The sequence below is a fragment of the Brassica napus genome, unplaced genomic scaffold (assembly GCF_020379485.1).
Source record: "Brassica napus cultivar Da-Ae unplaced genomic scaffold, Da-Ae ScsIHWf_1780;HRSCAF=2413, whole genome shotgun sequence".
In the NCBI taxonomy this organism is placed as follows: domain Eukaryota; kingdom Viridiplantae; phylum Streptophyta; class Magnoliopsida; order Brassicales; family Brassicaceae; genus Brassica; species Brassica napus.
This window is the reverse complement of record NW_026015197.1, coordinates 25,683-34,489: the sequence shown is the minus strand read 5'-3', so window position 1 is coordinate 34,489 and position 8,807 is coordinate 25,683. Positions and strand designations below refer to the sequence as shown.

The following is an 8,807-nucleotide window of genomic DNA, read 5'->3' as shown; positions in this document are numbered from 1 at the left end:
AGATCAAATCAGGACTCCTCAACGTGATCGAGAACAACAAGTATCATGGCTTGGCTCTAGAGGATCCATTTGATCACTTGGACAGGTTCGACAGCTACTGTGGGTTGTCAAAAACCAATGGTGTGTCCGAAGATGCCTTAAAGCTCAAGCTATTCCCTTTCTCTTTGGGGGATAAGGCACGTCAGTGGGAGAAGTCTCTACCCAGCGACTCCATCACCACTTGGGATGACTGCAAGAAAGCATTCTTGGAGAAGTTCTTCTCTACTTCAAGAACTGCTAAGCTGAGAAACGAGATTTCCAGCTTTCAACAGAAGAACTTGGAAGGCTTCAGTGAAGCCTGGGAGAGATTCAAGGGCTACCAAGCTCAATGCCCACACCATGGTTTCTCTAAGGAGAGCTTGCTGAGCACATTCTACCGTGGTGCTCTTCCTAAGTACAGAGCCAGACTGGATACAGCTAGCAATGGGTTCTTCTTGGGGAGAACTGAGGAGGATGCAGAAGAGCTGGTTGACAACATGGTAAAGAGTGATGCAGTCTACAGTGGAGACCACGACAGAGGCAGTAGAACAGATGATAAGCAGACGAGGAAAGAGATCAAAGCTTTGGAAGACAAGATCGACCTACTCATTGCTGAAAAAGCCACCCAAGAACAGCTGAAGTTTGTTGGTAACTCCAAGCAGGAAGATCCACTTGCTGTCAATGAGGTTGAGGGTTTGGAAGGTCAGGAAGAGTTGTGTTTCATCAACAACAATGGTAGCTGGTACAAAAAGGAGCCCAACTTTCAGTACAACAACTACCAACAGAAATCCTATCCCAACAACCAACAGAGTGGTTATCCGCCTAGAAACAACCAGCAAGGCAGCTATCAGCCTCAGCAAAACCCCTCGTCTGGTTCCTCTGCTCCTCAAGAGAGCAGCACTGATACCTTACTGAAACAAATCTTGGAGTCTCAGACTAGAAGTGAGAAGCATGTTGGTTATGAGTTGAAGAACCTTCATTCCAAGATTGATGGGAGCTACAATGAGCTCAACAACAAATTCTCACACCTTGCTTCTACAGTCAGGAATTTAGAGAATCAGTTTGCTTCCATGAACACTCACCAGAATCGCCAGCAAGGATCTCTACCTGGAAAGTCTGACCAAAACCCCAAGGAGGCCAAAGCTATCACCCTTAGGAGTGGTAAGCAGTTACCTCCTAGAACCCTCACCAAGGATGCTGAGAAACTAGGTGAGGGGGTTGCCATCAACATAGATGATGAAGTGGTGATTGTTGATGAGAAGATCAATGACGAGATCTTGGAGAAGATAGTGGAAGCCAAAGGTAAAGGAAAGGTTGGGGAAGAGAAGAAGACAGTAAAGGATGGTGAAGTTGTTACTCCAGCAAGTGAAAGTTCTTTTGTTCCTCCTCCCTATGAACCCAAACTTCCATTCCCTGGTAGATTCAAGAAGCAGCTGCTAGAGAAGTACAAGGCTCTGTTTGAGAAGCAAATGAGTGAAGCTCAGGTTGCAATGCCCATCATCGATGCTTTCATGTTGATTCCTCAATACAACAAGTTCCTGAAAGATGTTGTAGCTGCAAAGAAGAAGGAGATGGAAGGCATGATGATTCTTACCCATGAGTGCAATGCCATCATCCAGAGGCTTGATGTTCCAGAGAAATTAGAGGATCCAGGAAGCTTCACACTACCTTGTGCTCTTGGACCTATGGTATTTGAGAAAAGTCTCTGCGATTTGGGAGCTAGTGTCAGCTTGATGCCTTTGTCTGTTGCAAAGAAGCTTGGATTCACTCAGTACAAGAAGTGTAGACTCTCTCTGGTGTTAGCTGATCGTTCAGTGAAGTATCCTGTGGGCATCTTAGAGGACCTCCCTGTGAAGATTGGAAGGTATGAGATACCTACAGATTTTGTGGTGCTTGAGATGGGTGAGGAGGCTCAAGACCCATTGATTCTAGGAAGGCCATTCTTAGCTACAGCAGGAGCTATTGTTAATGTGAAGGAAGGCACGATTGATCTCCATTTGGGTAAAGAGAACATCCTCCACTTTGACATCAAGGGAAAATGAGGAAACCAACTGTGTTCGGGCAAGCCTTCTACATTGAAGAGATGGACACTCCTGCTGATGAGCACCTTGAAGAGTTACCACCTGAGGACGACGAGGAGGGAGCATCTCCCTCTACTCATTCCCCATAGAAGGTAACCCACCACACTCCCTTGTATATACCATTTCATTTTTGCATATTAGTCTTCTTTTCGGTATCTCTCTCTCTACTTGACAACACAGAGACTGTGTAACTCAAGTTTGGGGGAGGTACCAAGTATTTGATCATGTTTGCTTTGATGTTGTTTCATTGAGTCATGCATTGCATACCTATTTGCATATAAAAAAAAAAAAAACAATCATTTAGTTTGCATCATTTGCATTTCTAGGAGAGTCTAGAGCATATAGGTTGCATTCACTTGCATTGGGAGCAATGAGAAATGCCTTGTAAAGAACACTACGTTGCACCTGAGTAGCTTTTGCACCTCTCAAAAAGACTTGTATGTTTCGAGCCTTGAAAACTCTTCCTGAAACTTGTTGATTGCTGAAACTCAGTCTTTGAAGCCAACTACAACCTTATTTGAACTGAACGAACTTAATGCTTCTTGCTCATGGTCCCTTGTGTACTGAGTCATGGCTATACACACTTGAGTTGTCACATCCTTTATGCCAATCTTTTTTGACAAACTCTAGTGGTAGACCACTCCCAAAACCTTCCCTCCTTTTAAGCTTTCATTGTTTGATGAGTGAGGCCTTTTTCGGAAAGTCTTACATGTGCATAATGTTGAGAGTATCGGGAACGACAATGCTTGATCTTCATTCTTGCTAGATTGGGCACTCTATTGTCTAGCTATAGGTGGGGGGTGAGTGTTGTGATTATGATTTGGGAGAAATGAAAAAGGAAAAGAATAGACTCTTTGTGCTTAAGTGAATTGTTTTATTGGGATAAGTAGAGAAACCTCTAGCTCAAGTTTTGAAAAGTCTTGGCCCCCACCTAAAAAAAAAGAAAAGAAAAAAAAAAAACGAAAAAAAAAAAAGAAAAGAAAAAGAAAAAGAAAAAAAAAAAAAGAAAAGAAAAAAAAGGGGGCTAGCAAAGATGTTAGGAGCTAAGAAATGTTTTGAGGTTGTGAAAAATCCCTTGTAGATTTCAAAGAGAAGGAGTTAAAGTTCTTAGGATCTTTTGGTGAGAGATGTGAGTTGGGTTTGACATTTGGGAATGATTGTGTAATTGTATGTTTGGGAAAAGGGTAGAACAATGGAGATTGAGCATTGTATGCATGAGTTGATCCCTTTCTTAGATATATTATGTGCAATGTCAAGGCTACTTGTTTCGAGAGTAAACCACCTTAAAGATCATATGTTTTGAACCTCTTGAATCACTTGAATAAAAGCCTTCCCTTACCCAACCAAATGACTTGGACCAACTGACCATTTGCAAGAATTCACCTGATGTTTTGTGCTTAATGAATGTGAGAGTTGGTTGATTTGAATGTGTGGATGCTTGATGATGAGTGTAAGAACAAAAAGAGTTAAGATAGGCCTAGAGAAGCTAGAGTGTAATAAGAGAGTGTGCTAGTTGTGTTTCTTTTGGCTATGTGCTCCCACCTTAAACCTCTCTCCCTATGAGTTCTAGAAAGTTCACTTGTGGACAAGTAAAAGAACAAGTTTGGGGGAGTTGATATCTTGCATATTTACATTGTTTTATCCATTCATCCATGAGCATTTTCATCATATAGATTAGGATTTAGCCATGTCTAGGTTGCATTTTGCATTCATTGTCCTTATTAGGTGTTGGAGTGCCACATGGAGTTCTTGGGGACATTTGGATGCATTTGGAGCTTAAAGGACGTGAAATAGGTGATCATTGGACGAGCAGAGCATGGGAGCGAGGTTCCGCAGCGACGTCATGAGGTCGCTCCAAAGCACCCCCAGAGCGACTTGCCCAGAGCGACGCCCCGAGGTCGCTCGCATCTCACACCCCTCTCGGAGCGACCTCCCAAAGCGACACCCCGAGGTCGCTCGCGTCTCTATGGCGAGACGACACGAAGCGAAGCCTGGAGCGACCTCTCAGAGCGACCCACTGAGGTCGCTCCCGAAGGCCGGAGCGACTTGTCGGAGCGACATGCCGAGGTCGCTCCGCGTCTATTATCTGCTCGATTTCTATTTTACTTAAGGGCCTTTTGGTCATTTCATTATGCACGTTTTACATTTCTAAAACCTATGTTTTAAACATCTTTTGTAGCCACCAAGGCAGATTATCTTTTGATCTATTGAGAAATACACAAGAACTCTCTGGAGAAGTTCATCTCTTGGATTTTGATTGTTATGTTCTTGTGTTCTTGTTGATTTCTTATCTATTTCTCTACATGATTAATCTGAAATCCAATATGGGTTTAAGAGGAATCATGGAGATTAGTGAGTAATCACCTTTTGAATTCATGGGTTAGGGAGATTAAGGGTGATTAGGTTAGAGCTAGGATGTTTTAGTGTAGATCATTCATATTTCCTTGCTAGTAGAGTAATCATAATGCATCTTCTGAGTTGGCCACTCAGTTGTTGATCCTTAGGCATTTCTCACCCGAAAGGTGTTCGATGAAATGCCCGAGACAACTCTCCTAGGCTTTTAGTATACTTTGCCAAAGACATTTGTTGTTAAAGATGCTACTAGATAGCTAATAGACTTGTTAGTAATGATTGCTTTCATATTATTCAACCAAAGACATTTGATGTTTGAGATATGTTAGCAAATGAGCATTCATCTAGACATAGAGCTTGCTTAGAATTGTGTCTAGGCTTAAGGTTGATAGTTTGATTGATCATTTGCCATCCTTAGTTCGATACTTGATCACCCAAGGTCTAATCCCTATGCCCATGAGTTCTCTTTTCCCTTAGTCAAGAAAGTATCATTCTGTTATTGCTTTTTAGTTTTAGTCATAGCTTAAAACCCATCTAAATCATTGGTTGCACTTAGATTAAGTGAGTACTTGCATTCTCGGTGCTTTGATATCCCTCAGAACTGGTTCGACAATCTTTTATACTACAACATTTGTCTTAGGAGCCTTGAAAACTCCTAACATCAGGTACCAACCAAGATATTGAAGAATCTGTCTCCATTTGAAGTGTTGAACAAGAACAGGCCACACATTGATCACCTAAGAGTTTTTGGGTGTGTGTGCTATGTCATGGTTCCAGGAGAGCAGAGAAACAAACTGGAGGCAAAGAGCACTAAGGCAATGTTTATTGGATATTCAATAACTCAGAAGGGGTACAAGTGCTATGATCCTGATGCAAGGAGAGTGTTGGTATCTAGAGAGGTGAAGTTTGTTGAGACAAAAGGGTATTATGAAGAAAAGAAGTGGGAGGATCTGAAGGATTTATCTCAAGCTCCCTCTTGTTGACATGAAAGCATGAATGACATAGAGGAAGAAGAAATCAAGTCAAGACATACATCCGGAGTGATCAAAGTGAGCTTGTCCGTACAAGTGTGAACTAACTTGGCGTGCAAGACAAGAGGAGACTTATCTGTGATCAAGAAGGATGTTATACTTGCCTTAAGATATTTAAAAGATGTCGGCCAAGAGGAGGGATCTGTTGAAGAAGAAGACAAGGTGGTTCAAAGGAGAGAGAGCCGTTAGGTGCTGTCGCTTTCCACCTTTGCTGTGCGCACCCTGCCCTTGATCAGTCCTCTTTGTTTATTCTTTTCTTCTATGTCAACTTGCCATTAGTTTATTCATTGTTGTATCTATTTAAGGTATGTAATCAGAACCAAATGGGTAAAGGAAATATACTTCCTCACTTCTCTCTTATGTTTTCGAAATCTCTCTCTCTCTCTCTCTCTCTCTCGGATTCTTAGTAAAACCCTAGCTATCTCTTCTCTTTGTTCTTGATAAATCACACAAGCCACTCTTATAACTCATTCATTTGATCATGGTATCAGAGCAACAAAGCTCTTGAAACCTTTATCTACTTCCGCAAAACAAATCTCTGTTTCTTTTCTTGCCGTTCTTTGAATCCTCAAGATGGAGAACAACAACAACAACAACAACAACAACCGCATCAGCATACCTGTGACTCTGAAGGGGATTAACTACCTCTTATGGGCCAGGATGGTGAAAATTGCCCTTGGAGGAAAGGGTTTGTGGAGTCATGTCTCAGCAGAAGCGGCTCCAAAACAAACCAACCAAGGAGAAGATGGACAGGAGATGGTGGTAGCTGATGAAGACAAGTGGGCTCAGGAAGACCTCATGGTTCTCACAGTGCTCCTCAGCTCTCTTGAATCCGCCATCATGGAGTCTTACTCTTACTGTGAGACTACCAAACAGCTGTGGGATACACTTTACAAAGTGTATGGAAATGTCTCCAACCTCACAAGAGTCTTTGAAGTGAAGAGAGCCATCAATGCGCTCAACCAAGGAGATGTGGAGTTTCAACCACACTTTGGCAAGTTTAGGTCTCTTTGGGCAGAGATGGAACTGCTAAGACCACACACCACTGACCATGCCACGCTTCTAACCAGGCGTGAGGAGGACAGAGTGTTTGGACTGCTGCTCACTCTTAACCCATCTTATGGGAGCTTGATCAAGCACATCCTAAGAGCTGACAAGCTACCTGACCTGGATGAAGTTTGTGCTCAAATCCAGAAGGAAGAAGGCTCAGTGGGCTTGTTTGGGGCAAGGGAGACTTAAGCATGGCGCATCAAGCAGAACAAGCAGTGGCAAACAAGGCGGCTTACAAACAAGATGAGAGGAAAGGCCTGACCTGCGACCACTGCAAGAAGAAGGGTCACTTGAAGGACAAATGCTGGATACTCCATCCCCACCTTAAGCCCAGCAAGTTTAGGGAAACTCGCTCTCAATACCAAGATGCAAGGGCCAACTTCTCAGCTGATGGTGCTGAGCCAACAACACCAATCACCATGGGCATAAGCAACCTAGGTGTGGGAAGTGCAACTGCCTCCACATCAGGCTATGCCACGCCAAGGGCCAACCTGGATGAGACCATCAAGAAGTCTGACTTAACTGCTCTCATCAAGGCTCTAAAAGAATCTGGTATATCTAAAAACCTTGGTGTTTCTCTTAATGCTTCACATACTGCTAATGGCACTATAAGAGTTTTTAAATCGGCTAAGCCCTTAGTTATAGATTCTGGTGCTTCTCATCACATGATAAGTGATTTAGAACTGATTAAAAACATAGAACCGGCCTTAGGAAATGTGATGATAGCAAATGGAGATAAAATCCCAATAAAAGGTGTAGGTAATCTTAAACTGTTTGATAAAGAAACTAAGGCTTTCTATATGCCCACCTTTGCTTCAAATCTATTATCTGTTAAGAAAGTAACTAATGATCTCAATTGTCAAGTTACATTCACGCCTAACAGTGTGTACTTTCAGGATATTGATTCTAGTAAGTTGCTTGGCAAAGGTGTTACCAAGGGAGACTTGTACTTGCTTGAGGACACAAGATCCGCAACTGATTTATTTCCTGCTTTTCATTCTGTTTCTGAATTCCCTAAAGATGTAATATGGCATGCTAGACTAGGACATCCTCATTCTCATGCCTTGAACATCCTGTTACCTAGCATTTCTTTTAAAAGTGATTGTGAGGCTTGTATCTTAGGAAAACATTGTAGAACTGTGTTTCCTAAATCAAAGACTCAATATGATAATTGCTTTGATCTCATACATTCTGACGTATGGACTGCCCCATGTGCATCTAGAGAGCAACATAAATATTTTGTGACATTCATTGATGAAAAATCTAAATACACATGGATCACTTTGTTGCAATCTAAGGATAGAGTGCTAGAAGCTTTTAAAAACTTTCAGAGCTATATAACTAACCATTTCAATGTTAAGATCAAAATTCTTAGATCAGATAATGGTGGTGAGTATACTAGCACAGCCTTCAAACAACACCTAGCCGCACATGGAATCATTCAACAAACTAGCTGCCCTTATACACCTCAACAAAATGGAGTGGCTGAGAGAAAGAATAGACACTTGATGGAAGTGGCGAGGAGTATGATGTTCCATGCCAATGTACCTAAACGTTTTTGGGGAGATGCAGTGGTCACGGCCACCTATCTAATCAACCGCACACCTACAAGAGTCCTCCTTGATGCCACCCCCTATGAGGTACTAAACAAATCTAGATCATCCATTGACCATTTGCGTGTGTTTTGGGTGTGTGTGTTTTGTTTTGATTCCAGGAGAACTAAGGAACAAGCTAGAAGCAAAGAGCACAAAGGCCATGTTCATTGGGTACTCCACACATCAGAAAGGGTACAAATGCTACGTTCCAGAAACAAGGAGAGTCCTAGTATCCAGAGATGTTAATTCATGGAATCCAAGGCCTACTATGATGAGAAGAGTTGGGGAGAACTCAAAGATCTATCTCATTCTGCCTCGGACAGAGCTAACAACCTGAAAGTTCTTATGGAAAGACTTGGCATCAGCTTACCAAGGGAACCAGAAAAGAGCCGGGACACTACCCCTCAGCATGATGGAGCTGAGGTACGAGATAATGAAGTCTCTCATCATGATCATGAGGGGGGCAATGGAGAACAATCTGCGCAAGATCAACCTGAACAATCTGCGCAAGCTCAACCTGAAGAAAACTCAGTATTGTCTCATGATCAAGATGAGGTGGAACAACCAGAAACTGAAGCTCAAGGCAGTGAACCTGAGCAGACACCAGCTCTAAGAAGAAGTACAAGGATCAGGAGACCGGCTTCAGATTGGGTTAAGACAAGAATCTACTACAATGCTCA

At 42.5% G+C, this 8,807-nt stretch overlaps 1 non-coding gene across 1 annotated transcript; it reads right to left on the bottom strand.

Moving 5' to 3' along the window:
- Window positions 1-278: 278 nt before the first annotated feature.
- Window positions 279-385, bottom strand: LOC125598872. Its single transcript, XR_007332773.1, has one exon. It is a non-coding gene; the product is annotated as a small nucleolar RNA R71 (small nucleolar RNA).
- Window positions 386-8,807: the final 8,422 nt, after the last annotated feature.